A 15,135-nucleotide genomic window follows, 5' to 3' on the forward strand; every position below is an offset into this window, starting at 1 on the left:
TATTAAAATCAATATAAGTACATCTACTTGGAGAACTAGGTGGTAGTTTCTTATAAAGTTAAGCACACAGTTACCATGCGACCAAGCAATTGCACTCATAGGTATATATCCAAGAACAATAAGAACATACGTGCACCAAAAAGACATGTTTGCAAATGTCCATAACCACTTTTTTCATAGTATTCAAAGGGACCAACACAAATGTCCGTCAACAGGTGAATGAATAAACAAATTGGGGTATATCCATTCAATGGATATGCTCAGCATCAAAAAAGAACAAACGACTGATATACACAATAACCTGGTTGTTAACTCTCAAAAACATTCCGCTGAGCAAAAGGAGCCAGACTCAAAAAGAGTACATGAAATTCAGGAACAGGCAAAAGTAATCCATAGTGACAGAATGCAGGGCTTCCCTGGTGGCGCAGTGGTTGAGAGTCTGCCTGCTGATTCAGGGGACGCGGGTTCATGCCCCGGTCCGGGAGGATCCCACATGCCGCGGAGCGGCTGGGCCCGTGAGCCATGGCCGCTGGGCCTGCACGTCCGGAGCCTGTGCTCCACAACGGGAGAGGCCACAGCAGTGAGAGGCCCGCGTACCGCAAAAACAAAAACAAAAACATAGTGACAGAATGCAGATCAGTCAGAGCCTGGGACTGGGGATACTGACTACAAAGGGGCATAAGAGAATTGGGATGGTGGGGAACGGGGAATAGGACAATATCTACATCTTTTATATCTTGATAGCAGTGGTAGTTACAAAGATATACACATTATCAAAATTCATCAAACTGTACCCTTAAAATGTGTGCCTTTTAATCTATGTAAATATACTCCCATAACACTGATTTTAAATATATATTTATATATTTAAGAATACAAACTCTAAAAAAATTAAATTAAATAAATAAAATCAAATTAAAAAGAACACAGACTTGGAGCCAGACTGCTAGCTCTATGACTTACTGGCTGTGTAAGAATTACCCAGTATCATTACTAGTATTAGCATTAGCATTAGTATTCATATTCCAGGCACAAGGAAGAGCACAAGCAAAGGCCTAGAGGTAGGAAACAACACAGTAGTGTGGGGACTACAAAATAATTTAGTGTGCTTGGAATATGAATTAAGAGAAAAATACATGGACCACCTAGAGGGGTGGGATAGGGAGGGTGGGAGGAAGGGAGACGCAAGAGGGAAGAGATATGGGAACATATGTATATGTATAACTGATTCACTTTGTTATAAAGCAGAGACTAACACACCATTGTAAAGCAATTATACTCCAATAAAGATGTTAAAAAAAAAAAAAAGAAAAATACATGAAAGAGATGAGGCCAGAAAGATGGAAAGGGTCAAAAGTTACTCAATGTCTTTTTACCTAACAGAGAGCTTCTGCCACATCCAATTGTTTATTTTTTTTTTAATCCATGAACATGTAACGAGATACCACTTGACACCCACTGGGATGGTTATAATCAAAAAGCAGACAATAACAACGGTTGGCAAGGATGTGGAGAAACTGGAACCCTCAAATGTTGCTGCTGGGAATGTAAAATAGCACAACACTTTGGAAAACAGTTCGGCAGTTCCTCAAAAGCTTAAACATAGAGTTACCATATGATCCAGCTATTCCTAAGTATATATATACCCAAAAGAAATAAAAACATATGTCCACACAACTTGTACACGAATGTCCACAGCAACATTATTCATAACAGCCAACAACTAGAAACAACACAAATGTCCATCATCTGACAATGGATTAATAAAATGTGGTATATACATACAACAGATTATTTGGCCATAAAAAGGAGAAGGTCTGATGGAAGGTGAGAATGGGGAGTGGCTGTTAATGAGTATGGAGTTTCTTTTTGGGGTGATGAAAATGTTCTAAAATTGATTGTGTTGGTGATTGCACAACTCTGTCAACATACTAAAAACCACTGAAATGTACACTTTAAATGAATGAATTGCATGGTATGTGAATTATATCTTAATAAAACTGTTATAAAATAAATTAATGAACAACAGGATATCAGTGGTCCACGTATTTCAAGTTTGATAAAAGTTAAACACAAAGGAATTCAAAGCATTCCTTTTCAATCAATTTGTTTAAACCCCATGTTAAGTTCCTATGATGTGCCAGGCATGCCCACAAATACTGAATAAGACAGAGTGCCTTAGTCTTAAGAAGCTATACTCTAAGAGTGGGGAGACAGGTAGGTCCACAGTGCAGCGCCACAGTAGAGGGCCCCATAGAGGGATGTCTAGGGAACTGAGGGAACACAAATAAGGGCCAGGACCTTCTCTCCATTACTTCTTGACCTCTTATCCCTACGTCAGGGTCCTGCTGGATTCACATTTCTTCTATTGTAAGGTACACCCGCATTTACTTTGGTAGGAGACCCCTGTGGTCAGCAATGTGATTGAGTTTCCAGCTGATCAGTCTAAGCCAATCACAGCAACTCCATTACTCTTCACCAATGACTGTTCCTGGATGGGCGGGGCTAAGTTAATTGCCAGTGAATGCAAAGAGAGGCATGCTTGGAGTTTGGGGAAAAAGGCTGTCACATTCTTAAGAAAGCCAAAGGCAGCATCACACTTCCTTGAACTATAAACAAGCCCAGAGCCCTGATACCTACTGCCAGCCATTCCTACAACCACCAGCAGATCCATCTCCAGTTACAATAACGTTATGGCCAGGAAAGTGGAGACAAAACAACCTAAAAACTGAATGAAATTTTCTCCTGTCCACCTTAAGTTTAAGAAGCTCCTGACAACGCCATCTGATGTTTTTTCTTCCCTCACTGGTCAGGAAACACCTACAGAGCAGAGACTAGAGGTTACATCTCTTGTTTCATTTCCTCCCTCAGAGCCTAGCACATAGTCAACCATTGCAAGTCACATATTCTGAAAGAACAGAAAACAGTGAACAGAGGTGTTATTCTGTTCTTGTTACACCCAACCCTAGACGCTTTAAAAAGCAGAATTTAACAGAAAAAAAAAATTACCTCAGTAAAAGCCTTCCCTATTAAAACAGATGAACACAGTTCCCTTTATTGACTCAAGCAAGGACCACATTTCACAAAGGGAAGGTTCCTGTCCCTTCCCCTCAATCACTTCCTGTGGTGCCAATGTGGAAAAAGCCCTGGGCTTCTAGGGCAGGTAAACTGCTTGGAACAGGGACCATGCAGGTGTGATGTAAAGCGGCGAGCTAACGGCTGACACTTGATGTGAAGCATCATAGCAACAGTCACAACAACAGAAGCAGTGGGGCATGTATGGACTAGCGATTACAACATGGAATGGTACTAAGTTTCTATTCTCAGCATGTGTCACTGACTTCCTGACAAGACAGTTAAACACAAAAAAAGGTCCATTATCACTGGTAACTGGGACAGAGTTCCTGGGCTAGAAGGAATAAGAAAACTCCAGCAGTAATCCCCAAACCTCCTGTTTCTCAACAGTTTCAATTTCCTTCTCCAAACCTTTGCTAAAACTGCTATTACCAAAGTAAACTAATTTAAATCAACTTCCGCTTCCCTTCCCTGGTGTGAAGGCACCAAAGGATGGGCAGGAAGAGACACACAAGATCCCAATTATCCTCCTCTTCTTAAGGCTTCTTTGTATGCTTGCTGCATGAGATCGTTCATTAACTAATAATAAGTTACTCGTTGTGATAACACAGCCCCTGGCACACAGTAGGCATCTGATAAATGTTTACTGACTAACTAGGAGAACACATCTGAGTGCTGGAAAAAGAGGAACAAAGCCTTGACTCTTCCAGGTTCTTTTTAGCCAACCGGTTAACAACAATAATAATACATGTCATCAAAAAGCTGAAAAGAGCTGGTTCTTCAGCTAAGGCCGCTGTTACTCACTGCTCACTGAATGAATAAATCTATTCAGTTTCTCTGACCCCCATCCAGAATACAGGTGAGTTATGACCAGTGCAGGCATTGACTCCCAGCTAACTTGTTATTAACCTCACCGGCTAACTGTGAATAGACAATAGAGAAACCTGTTCAGCTTCAGACTGTTCAGAACATCATTTTAGTTCATGGCTTCATCCAGTCCAGGGTACTGGCTTTTCAGCTCACCCTGAGGTCTGCTTTTCAAAGCCTGACAGCACCAGCACAGGACATCCTCTAACAAACCCCTTCCTTATCCTTTCCCCAAGGAACACGAATGTCATGATAGTTACAGAACAAACCTGGAAAAGTTTCCTTCTTCCCCTGATTACAATTACTCAGAGTGAAACACAGGATTTACCTGTGCCAATATTCACGCCCATGAAAAACTCTCAAAAATAACCAATCAACCAGTCTATTTTCGCTTCACTGACCAGCCAGAGGAAACTCACATTTCACACAGGTATCTCAGCCGAGACAGCTCAGAAACATCAACTCCACAGCCCAGTGTACAAATGTTCAGCACTGACATGAATGGAAACTAACAGGATACTTGTGGTTATACTTTAACTTAAATCCTCAGTTAAAGGAAAACTACCACTGGCTTGGTTTGATTTATCAACAGGAGAGTCCATAAGGAATTACCGTCCGCAAACAGCGGCAGCCGTTCAGTAACTGCACGGGCCTGACTGCTGAAGGAGCAAGGGCTTAGCTTTACTCCCTTCCCCGCAGGCAAGGGTCCCTCTCGATGGGTTGCCTTCATGAGGGGTAGGAGCTGTTCAAACCCCAGGACATGCGGCCGAAGTTAGGGGTAAAGGGCTGCTGGGGCAGAGGCGGACCTGAATTCTTCTGGGAAGGAGCTCTGGTTCAAGCCCATGGTCTTCTCACTGCAGTCAAAACCTGTAGCATCCCCTCTGCGGGTCCCTCTCCCCCTTTATCCCCAACTCCTTGACATCTGATCAGATCAAGAAGAGCAGGTACGTCCGACCTCAAGGCCTCCTCAATGCAGCCAACGGGTGCTTCCAAATTTAAAGCTAAAACTGACTTACACGGATGTGGAGGAATCCCTCTTTCTTTGAACGTACATCATGTTTCTAAGCACCTCTGCTCTGTTGGCGAACCATCAATGCCAGCCCTCTCAAGCTCCCCAACTCTCCCTCCTCCACCTCAGCCGTGGCCCAAACAGACCCTCACATGACGAAGCACGGTGTGGGGAAGGGAGCTCTGCCACGGCATCAGAAGACCCACGCACTGGCTCTGGCTTTGCCAAACTAGCCACGTGAACTTTAGCCTTGGCTTACAGATCTTTAAAATAAGGGAGTGCGGTTTGATGATTTCTACAGGCCCTTCTAGCTCCACATCTATCTGTACTTCAGTGAAGTACCCCAGGGAACATCTAAGTGAGACCAAAGGACACATATGCTGGACGGGTCCAGCCATGGAATCATAAAAGCTAAGAAGGCTAGAAGCACCCAGAACATAGCAGTCCTCTCCAACGAAGCTCCAGTTTCAGAGTTCTCAAAGACATCCACGGGTTCACCATTTCCCAAGGAGAGTTATAACGTCTAAGGGTGCTTTGGACACTGTGAAAGCCAGGACTCGAAGATGACAAACTCCAACCTCAGTTTTTCCAGACAAGGGTCCATTCCAAAGGTGCAGACCCAAAAATAGCTTTCCAGTTTACGTAAAGGCAGGATCTAAAATAAGCTTTTCAAAAAGTCAGATCCTTGGTACTAAACACTGCTTCCTTCTAAACCCACAGCTAGAGGCCCGGCCAGTGCAATGCGAGGATGAGCTCAGAAAACTGCCCAGACCAGTTCCAGGGTCTTAGCCTCAGTCTTCCTCTAGCATAACCGAGATAAGCTCACTCTGGCATGGTTCTGCTTGGTAAGGGAGGATAATTAGGCAGTGAAGCCATGGCTCATGTCTCTCCAGGGCAGAACACTTCCCTGGCTACTTTTGTTTGGTTCATCTTTGTTTTGGTTTAGCCCTGGCAATCTGGCAGGCGATGTATTTCCAGGGGGAGCTCTGTCCATGGTGTGGATGCCCCAGGCTTGAGGTCCTCATTCATTTTCATAAACAGAGCCCAGTTGCCACAGTGACTGGTGCTAGGAGCAGCTGCTAAATAAGAGAGGTCACCCAGAGCTTTCTTTGGGTTCTACAGTCTGGGGCTATCTGTTCCTATGCCTCTGTGAACAGAGGGTCAACGGGAGCTGCTGTCACGCCAGCCAGTATTTCAGACAGGAGTCTGGGCCCTGAGCGGGAACGGCCAAGCAGGCTGCTAAATACAAATGGGATTTTGGGTGAGGCCCAGTCCCACCTGACAGATCTCAGGGCGGAGGCACACGCAGAGTAAAGGGCATGAAGAATGGCGACTTCCTCCCTGCTGCTCCCACAGTCCCCAGAGCTGTGAAAGGGGGCAGGGCAGACCTCAGGGCAAAGGGAAGGATCTTGGAAAAGTGAATGTGGAGTTGCGAAGTGATGCTTCTGAATCACACGTGCCAATCAGATGCTTTCTCCCTTCCCCACGAGGGTGGGCCACCGCTCCCCCCACGCCCCGACCCTCACAGCAGGACACACACTCTACTTCCCACCTGGCACACACACGTCAAAAAACTTGTGGACTGGAGTCCCAAAGGTCTTTCTAAGTTGGAAACCAACACTATTGTGTTTCCACCTTCCCAAAGCAACCCTGTCCAAAGGCCACAAGATCTGCTTGACCAGTAACACAAGCAGAGCAGGTGTGAGGCACAACCTGTGTCTAGAAACACGTGTGCCCCTGCCCACCTCTCTGGTAGTTGTCCATTTGCTAAGATCAGTCAATAATTGTCTTTTACTCTGCAAGGTAGAGCTCTGTCCTCGAGGTAGATATTTTCAGATTAAAAACAGATATAAAAAATAGTCTACTCTTTAAGCAAGGCCTTCTTGGCCCTTACAAAACCAAGTCACCTTGGCTGGGGCCCAAGGAAGCTATAGAATAGAAATGGACATAAACCTCACTTAACATCTTTCAGATCCATTCCCATGTTAACGACATGGAAGTAATAAACATTCTTTGGTCCCTGTGCCAGTTCGAGAGGCAAGAGATCATTTAAAACTTAAACAAATGAAGGCTTACCTTTCCCAGAAACACATGCTTCTGTCTTTATCAACCATAAGCCAATTAGACTGCTACAAGGAGAGGAAAATGGAATGAAAGTTCCCTAATTCGTCAGTGTAACTCAAAGGGAAACCTGAAAATTTGGATCAAACATTCTTTGCAAACAGACTCCAAATGTTTTACACATAGAATATTTTTGTGTTATTCCCACCCCTGTAGTTTACTACAGGCCAGAGGAAACCTACACAGTTAAGAAGTTTGTCCTTAGGCAAACAGTTCAATAATTTAGACTTCAAAGACTCGATATTAACCTCTGTTTACACAAAGTAATGTGTTTCCTTTGCCTGCTGAACATCAAAATACTTCACAATTAATTACCTCTATTTTTTAAAAAACCTAGATCCTGTTAAATATAATGCCAATATATTTTAAGGAAAAAAAAAAGCATGTTCAAAATCTACTCCATTCTCTGCATAAACAAAGTGATAATTAAGATACAAGATCTATGGAATTTGATTAATGTAGACAATTATTTTTTAAAACTTTTCCCTTCAAAACTTTTCTCCTTCGGGACTTCCCTGGCGGTCCAGTGGTTAGGACTCCACACTCACTGCCGAGGGTGCAGGTTCAATCCCTGGCTGGGGAACTAAGATCCCACAGGCTGTGTAACATGGCCAAAAAAAATTTCTCCTTGAATTGTCTATTTTTTTTTCCATTTTGCCTATGAACAAATGGAATAGAGTCTTTTTTTTATCCCCTTACTTAGAAATTCTACAAAGTTAAAATTCCAAGTAAAGGTATAGCTTAGAAAATTCAAAGTTATTTCATTTTCTAACTAGTCAGTACTTAAACTTCTTTTCCTCAGAGCATTCCTGGCTCATGATTAAGGAAGCACCCTAGGAATTAACTCCACACCCCTACAGAGAAACATGTAAATGAGAGCACAGTGAGTGGCCCTAAGTGCAAAATAACTTTGCAAATACTAAGGTCACCATGGAAACAAATAATCAATACTCCTTTGAATTTGTATAGAGATTTTAAATCTCCAAAGCTCTTTTATCTATTTTCCACTGAATTACCTTCAAAATATCCACCTTTGACAACAACGATGTTACTATCTATGGGTTGTTTACAATATCCCAGGCTCTCTTCTAAGCACTTTATATGTGTTTATGTATTTATTCCTTACAACAACCTTGAGATACAGTTCTATTATCTCCATTTTACAGACGAAAAATCTGAGGTAGAATGATGTTAAGTAACTCACTCAAAGTCACAAAAGTTACTGACTTCATAAGTTATAGACTTAGTCAAATAACTAAGCCAAGACCAGCATACGAGGGAGGGTGGGACCTGGGCTAGAACGCAGGAACCAGCCTTCTGGTTCCAAAATCAAAGGGTGTTTCTTCCCAGAGAAGATGACAAATCAAGATATCCCAAGGAATATGCCAATGAGTTTTGACCTAAATATATACCTTCAAGCTACAGAAAACTCAGCTACTAGCACGTTAAAGAGAGATACACCAAAAAAAAAAGAGGCTCAGATTTCAACTAATGTCATTTTAATTTTACATATATTTTATACAACCTCAGATAGTCTTTGCAAATTACCTAAGAAAAATCTTTAAAGCCTTCAGAAAAAAGGAACCATTTAGACATTATATGTTGGAATTTTCACTACATTTTTCTTCTACATTGTAATGTTTTGATGGCTTTTTACCATTCATGTGTCTGGCAAACTTGTTTCATTAGCACTCAGAGTACAGCTAAGTTCATATAACATTGCCCAGGCTACAGTCTGAAGCTGCTATCCAGCTGGGCTGATTTAAAAACCCAAAACTCATAGCATGGTATACCTCTGGCTTTGATAATATCAGAAACCTCTATTTTCTTTCTAGAAAATCCTCACATATCAAAACAGAAAAGATACTTTTTTTCTGAACATATTTGAAAGTTGCAAATAATAATAACAGATACCTTTCTCAATCCTATCCTCTGACAGGTTCTCCTTCAGCTCAAGACCCAAAGAATGGGCCATGACATAAAAGTGAACGTGACATTTATTTATTTAAATTGAAAATATATTCACATTCAAGTGTTCAATCTTTGCTTCCATCATTTGAATATTGAGCACCTACTATATTCCAAGTTCTTGTAGCTGCTAGAGATACAGCAGTGAAAAAAGTAAGCAGTTTCTCTTCTGCTTTCGTGAAGCTTCCATTCTACGTAAAAGAAATAGACAAAAAAATTTTAAATATGGAAGATCAGGTTTTTAAAACACAAAGAAGCTCCACCTCCAGGAAAGGACATGCACAACAATGCATGGGGGTGTCTTGGACAAGGGGGGCCCAGAGATCCAGGCACTGCCTTTCCCCTCTCTGGTTTATAGCCCCACCACAGGCTTAATGATACAAATTTCTATGCCAAATGTGTTCCCAACTAGCTCAGGGCAACTCCATCTACAAATAGCAGCCTTACTTCTTTTACCAACAGGCAGCAAAGTCCATTGAGCCCCTCAACTTTGAATTATACTATCTGGTCACTTCTAGACAACCCTGAATTATCCAGAATCCATTTGTTTCACGGTCACTATTCAGATGGGTTATTTGTTAGCCAAATTCTATGCAGCTCTACTGCACAAAGCTTGGTGCTGAGAGTAGAGGTGGATTGCACAACACAAGGAAGAATTTCCCGAGAGTCAGAGATATTTTAAATTCAAGCAAAGGCTGGGGGCTCAGTCAACAGGATATTAGAAAGGTGATTTATGTATCAAGCGCAGTTGGACCAGGTAATCTCTAAGGATCCTTAAAATATCAGCAACATACCACAAATCTAGAGCTGTACTGTGCCCTATGAATGTAAAATCTTTCCAGATGTAACTTTTCCTAAAACATTACTTGAGGATAATGTCACTAATGAGTTAAAAAGTCAGATGTCATGAAGAGATAAGGAACCAAAAATATACCATGTATTAACTAAGCAATAATTTTAGAAGCACACAAATACTAAAAGCTACAGCCTTCTTATTGGTGCTTAATAAATGCCAGCCAGTGTTTTGAGCACTTGAAGCATATTATCTCATTAAATCTTCAAAACAACGCAGTGAGATGGATACTATTATTAGCTCCATTTTACAGATGAACACTGAAGCAAACAAGGCTACACAGCTGCTTAATGGCAGACCTGGGATTTGAACCCAGGCAGCTGGTTCTCAAGTCTGTGCTGTGAAGCACCGTGCTCTGCTAAACTGTCTTGTTGGGAGCTGGGGAGCATTTTTCTCTTAGACTGCGTGACATGAATATCCTAAAATAGTTAACTACTTAAAGAAACCTTTCAAATTTGATAAGTGAAACCTTTTTGATATAAGATAATCATAAATTTCTGTTCTACATGTAATATATACTAAATTTACCTCATCATAATAAGGTAAATTATTATTATTATTACTACTAAATTGTAGAAGTGCTCAGAAAGTTAGTTCAGGTTCCAAGTCTTATTTCCAAGTAGTAGCTTAAACACTAGAAGAATCTGGCTCAAAATCAGTTACAAAATTTTCCTATGACAGTGTAACAAACACACTCTGCATTGGATATTTATATTTCTGTTAAACATCAGAGATGCCCAAATTGGTGGTTATGACAGAGCTGGCCCTCAATTGTGGCAGTTTCCATTACAAAATCCACTTTACAGGAATGCAGGATCCTGTTTAAAAACTGATTTAGACTTATTCTTAATATGACAATTTACTACTGGCTTCTCTTTCCCTTTTGTTTCCTCATCTTAAAAAACTATGTCATCAAGTCTCCTTCCATTTAAACTAAAAAAGGAAAAGTGTTAGTTTCAAAGCTTGGGATTCTCTTTTTTTTTTTTAATTTATTTATTTTTGGCTGCATTGGGTCCTTGTTGCTGAACGGGGTCTCTCTCCAGCTGCAGCAAGAGAAGGCCACTCCCAGCTGCGGTGCGCGGGCCTCTCACTGTGGCTGCCTTCCCCGCTGCAGAACACGGGCTCTAAGTGAGCACGCTTCAGGAGTTGTGGCACGGGGGCTCAGCAGCCGAGGCTCACAGGCTCCAGAGCACAGGCTCAGCAGTTGTGACGCACGGGCCCAGTTGCTCCTCGGCATGTGGGATCCTCCTGGACCAGGGCTCGAACCTGTGTCCTCTGCATTGGCAGATGGATTCCTAACCACTGTGCCACCAGGGAAGCCCAGCTTGGGATTATTAATACATTCCACCTGGCATTTTTCTACGTCTATATTTATAAATATCAACGATGTCCAAAGAGTCTTAATCATATTTTTTAAAAACCAAAGTACCAAAGTAACTAATTAATTTCATGAAGATGATCAGTAAGTATAAAATGGATATACAACTTGAGCCTGCTTCAATATAGATATCAGTGGTATATTAAGAACCCTAAACAAATAAAAATGATTTATGCAAATACTTATATATATTCACACAAAATAAGCTTACACATACACAGAGAAAGAATATTATAGCAAAAAACTTCTAGGAAATCATGCACTTCTTAATTTGTGATATACATAAACTGACAAAAATATTCAGCAATAACTTAAATCTTTCGTCATTATAGTAAAATTTAGTATAATTAAACTATAATTTTCTGAAGGTGACGATGAAAAAAATAATTTTACAGGCCCAAAAAGTCAGAACAAGGTTCTCACAAATATTACTGTGTCACATCCTCCACATGAGATCTTCATCTTTAACCTTGTGAATATCTAGAAATTACCTATGTTGCTGCATAATGTCCATGCTACCAGCATGGCTTCTTTGACAGCCACAGTGATTTGGAGTCATAGTCTGGGAGTTGAAAGAAACTTGGAGATCCCTAGGCCAATCTCCCTCATCTGACAGGTGAGGGGATTGATGACAGAGATGCTAAGTAAGTGACTTCCCTCAGGGTCATGTCTCCTTTGAATCTTCATTTGGGCCAGAAGACAAGATCCGCTAGGGACTCTCCACCCCTACACCAAGATAGCTCCTCTTTAGTATTCAGTAAACAGGAATTTTGAAACTTTTTGGTCTTAGGATTCATTTATGCTTTACAGTTACTGAGCACCCCAGAGACTTTGTTGATATGAGTTCTATCTATCAAGATTTACCAAAACAGAAATTAAAACAGCAATTTTTAAAATATTTATTAATTCATTTAAAACCAATAATAATAAACCCATTGCATGTGAACACAAATAGTATATTTAGGAAAAAACAACTATTTTCCAAAATAAAACATGATTTAGAGCAGAAGCAAGAAGAACTACAATCCTGCAGCCTGTGGAACAAAAACCACATTCAGAGAAAGACAGACAAGATGAAAAGGCAGAGGGCTATGTACCAGATGAAGAAGCAAGATAAAACCCCAGAAAAACAACTAAATGAAGTGGAGATAGGAAACCTTCCACAAAGAGAATTCAGAATAATGATAGTGAAGATGATCAAGGACCTCAAAAAAAAAAATGGAGGCAAAGATCGAGAAGATGCAAGAAATGTTTAACAAAGATCTAGAAGAATTAAAGAACAAACAACAGAGATGAACAACACAATAACTGAAATGAAAAATACACTAGAAGGAATAATAGCAGAGTCACTGAGGCAGAAGAATGGATAAGTGACCTGGAAGACAGAATGGTGGAATTCACTGCTGCGGAATAGATTAAAGAAAAGAGAATGAAAAGAAATGAAGACAGCCTAAGAGACCTCTGGGACAACATTAAACGCAACAACATTCGCATTATAGGGGTCCCAGAAGGATAAGAGAGAGATAAAGGACACGAGAAAATATTTGAAGAGATTATAGTTGAAAACTTCCCTAACGGGGGGAAAGGAAATAACCACCCAAGTCCAGGAAGTGCAGAGAGCCCCATACAGGATAAACCCAAAGAGAAACACGCCAAGACACATAGTAGTCTAATTGGCAAAAATTGAAGACAAAGAAAAATTACTGAAAGCAGCAAGGGAAAAATGACAACATACAAGGGAGCTCCCATAAGGTTAACAGCTGATCTCTCAGCAGAAACTCTACAAGCCAGAGGAAGTGGCATGATATACTTAAAGTGATGAAAAGGAAGAACTTAAAACCAAGATTACTCTACCAAGCAAAGATCACAACCAAGATTACTCTACCAAGCAAAGATCTCATTCAGATTTGATGGAGAAATCAAAAGCTTTACAGACAAGCAAAAGCTAAGAGAATTCAGCACCACCAAACCAGCTCTACAACAAATGCTAAAGGAATTTCTCTAAGTGGGAAACACAAGAGAAGAAAAGGACCTACAAAAACAAACCCAAAACAATGAAGAAAATGGTAATAAGAACATACATATCAATAATTACCTTAAACGTGACTGGATTAAATGCTCCAACCAAAAGACACAGGCTTGATGAATGGATACAAAAACAAGACCCATATATATGCTGTCTACAAGAGACCCACTTCAGACCTAGGGACACATACAGACTGAAAGTGAGAGGATGGAAAAAGATATTCCATGCAAATGGAAATCAAAAGAAAGCTGGAGTAGCAATACTCATATCAGATAAAATAGATTTTAAAATAAAGAATGTTACAAGAGACAAGGAAGGACACTACATAATGATCAAGGGATCAATCCAAGAAGAAGATATAACAATTATAAATATATATGCACCCAACACAGGAGCACCTCAATACATAAGGCAACTGCTATCAGTTATAAAAGAGGAAATTGACAGTAACACAACAATAGTGGGGGACTTTAACACCTCACTTACACCAATGGACAGATCATCCAAACAGCAAATTAATAAGGAAACACAAGCTTTAAATGACACAATAGACCAGATAGATTTAATTGATATTTATAGCACATTCCATCCAAAAACAGCAGATAACTTTCTTCTCAAGTGCGCATGGAACATTCTCCAGGGTAGATCACATCTTGCATCACAAATCAAGTCTCAGTAAATTTAAGAAAACTGAAATCATATCAAGCATCTTTTCTGACCACAACACTATGAGATTAGAAATGAATTACAGGGGAAAAAAACGTAAAAAACACAAACACATGGAGGCTAAACAATACATTACTAAATAACCAACAGATCACTGAAGAAATCAAAGAGGAAATCAAAAAATACCTAGAGGTAAATAATGAAAACACGACAATCCAAAACCTATGGGATGCAGAAAAAGCAGTTCTAAGAGGGAAGTTTATAGCAATACAATCCTACCTCAAGAAACAAGAAAAATCTGAAACAAAAAATCTAACCTTACAACTAAAGGAACTAGAGAAAGAAGAACAAATAAAACCCAAAGTTAGCAGAAGGAAAGAAATCATCAAGATCAGAGCAGAAATAAATGAAATAGAAACAAAGAAAACAATAGCAAAGATCAATAAAACTAAAAGCTGGTTCTTTGAGAAGATAAATGAAATTGATAAACCATTAGTAGACTCATGAAGAAAAAGAGCGAGAGGGCTCAAATCAATAAAATTAGAAATGAAAAAGGAGAAGTTACAACAGACAACACAGAAATACAAAGCATCCCAAGAGACTACTACAAGCAACTCTATGCCAATAAAATGGACAACCTGGAAGAAATGGACAAATTCTTAGAAAGGTATAACCTTCCAAGACTGAACCAGGAAGAAATAGAAAAGATGAACAGACCAATCACAAGTAATGAAATTGAAACTGTGATTAAAAATCTTCCAACAAACAAAAGTCCAGGACCAGATGGCTTCACAGGCGAATTCTATCAAACATTTAGAGAAGAGCTAACACCCATCCTTCTCAAACTCTTCCAAAAAATTGCGGAGGAAGGAACGCTCGCAAACTCATTCTATGAGGCCACCATCACCCTGATACCAAAGCCAGACAAAGATACTACAAAAAAAGAAAATGACAGACCAATATCACTGATGAATATAGACGCAAAAATCCTCAACAAAATACTAGCAAACAAAATCCAACAACACATTAAAAGGATCATACACCATGATCAAGTGGGATTTATCCCAGGGATGCAAGGATTCTTCAGTATATGCAAATCAATCAATGTGATACACCATATTGATAAACTGAAGAATAAAAATCATATGATCATCTCAATAGATGCAGAAAAA

General features: G+C 40.1%; 1 protein-coding gene across 8 annotated transcripts in view; it reads right to left on the reverse strand.

Annotated features, from left to right (window-relative positions):
* Positions 1–15,135, reverse strand: part of TGFBR3 (transforming growth factor beta receptor 3) — a 205,396-nt gene that overhangs the window by 139,802 nt on the left and 50,459 nt on the right. The window lies entirely within an intron of this gene.

Source organism: Pseudorca crassidens, chromosome 2 (assembly GCF_039906515.1).
Source record: "Pseudorca crassidens isolate mPseCra1 chromosome 2, mPseCra1.hap1, whole genome shotgun sequence".
NCBI classification, from domain to species: Eukaryota; Metazoa; Chordata; class Mammalia; order Artiodactyla; family Delphinidae; genus Pseudorca; species Pseudorca crassidens.